The 1,600-nt window shown below is 41.6% G+C and overlaps 1 long non-coding RNA gene across 1 annotated transcript in view; it reads right to left on the bottom strand.

The window, feature by feature from the left end:
• Positions 1–1,600, bottom strand: part of LOC134350661 (uncharacterized) — a 35,320-nt gene that overhangs the window by 10,581 nt on the left and 23,139 nt on the right. The gene's annotated exons all lie outside the window — the stretch shown is intronic.

Here is a 1,600-nt window from a genome sequence, read left to right as displayed (position 1 = left end):
ACTTGAAATTGTCTTTTTGTCTTGTATGTCATGTTCAGATAGTCACGCGAATGTGATTTTGCATTGTGTTATAACTGATATGGCATAGTTATTTAAACTCAAGGGGTTTGAGAATGTTATTAGCCTGCATGATAACTCTCAGTGATTGTGTTATTTTGTTATGCTAATAGGCAATTGATTAATCATCAATATTTGGTGATTCTCGGACTGAAGTTGCCCATGCTGTATATTGGAAATCAATGCAAAGTTCCCTAACGCTAGGGAAATACAGTGGATTGTTGTTAAGTGGATCATCGGTTAATCGGGGCAGCCACTTATTTGGGACAACTCTTAAAGAACAAACACTATTTGAGAAAATAGCTGGCATTCCTTTTGTTTATTTAGGACAATATACTGCTTAGTTAGGACAGAAGAGCATTGCCGAGCAGTTTCCAACGAGTGTCAATCGCATGCACATTGTGTGCCCATTAGACGCTACACATGCTTAGAGCAAACAGTTGCGTGTGTTTGTGTTCAAACAGCAGTGATTTTTGTCACTGATTGTTGGCGAGAAATAAGCAGCAAGACAACTCAGAACTGTTTTGCTCACTACAGTTTCAAGCATCCAGACTTGGAAATGCCAGAAACAGCCGGAAGTGAAAATGAAATGAAATTAAGAACTACGAAGAATTTGAAGGAATCGACAATCATCTTGAATGTTACCTTTGATCCCCACTGGACAGTCAGCTCGCACCAGTGGTGCCAAGTAGCCGTTTGCATGCGACAGCAGCCACACACTGGAACACTGCTTTGATGGAGGGCTAAACCAGGTGAGGTAGCTGGTGGGTCTCATACCCCGGTGAGATAGGGGCATGCAAACTCAGCTCTGGCAGACTAAGCAGATGAGATCTGCAGTGAGATTTAACAGCCAGGAAGGAAGTTCTACAACCTACGTCGAGAGCAAAGAGCATGACAAGGCACAGAAGAAGTTGTGGTTATCCACTGCAACCAGGGAACACCCCAGTTGTGACGTCTACCTGTCCCACTGGACCTGGGTTTCCGAAGTCGAGAGAGTGGAACTGCCACAGTGCAATGACTTTTTCACTTTAAAATCTCACTTGCACAGATTTCCTGTCATCGTTGGATATGAAGGCCAATCCGTAGGATTGGTAGTGTTCTAATTTGTTCTGTATTTCATTTAAATACTTAACTTGTTTCTCAGTTAAATAGCAGTTTGTCTTTTTTTTTAATACATTTTCAACTATTTCCATGAAACTTTGGCTAATTGGGGCAGCCACTTCATTGAGCCAAAATGTACTGGTCTCAATGTGTCTCAGTTAACCAGAATCCACTGTACACCATTTGAACTACATTTTAAAGCAAAGTATACACAGGGTTTCAGTGGACCTATTACAAGAAGGAGGAAAGAGTCAATTTTAAGATGCAGTGCTCTCTTGTAATGGAATGGTGGAGCAGACTTGATGGGCCAAATGGTCTAATTCTGCTCCTGTGTCTTGTATCTTATGGAATGGTTAGGACAACAGCACTAAAGCTCCAGCATCTGAGAGATTCAGGCTGCCAATTTAATTCCTTCCAGTAGTTGCTCCTTTCTCTTTTGGAT

Source organism: Mobula hypostoma, chromosome 1, assembly GCF_963921235.1.
Source record: "Mobula hypostoma chromosome 1, sMobHyp1.1, whole genome shotgun sequence".
In the NCBI taxonomy this organism is placed as follows: domain Eukaryota; kingdom Metazoa; phylum Chordata; class Chondrichthyes; order Myliobatiformes; family Myliobatidae; genus Mobula; species Mobula hypostoma.
The sequence above is the reverse complement of the archived record's forward strand: the minus strand, read 5'-3'. Positions and strand labels throughout refer to the sequence as shown.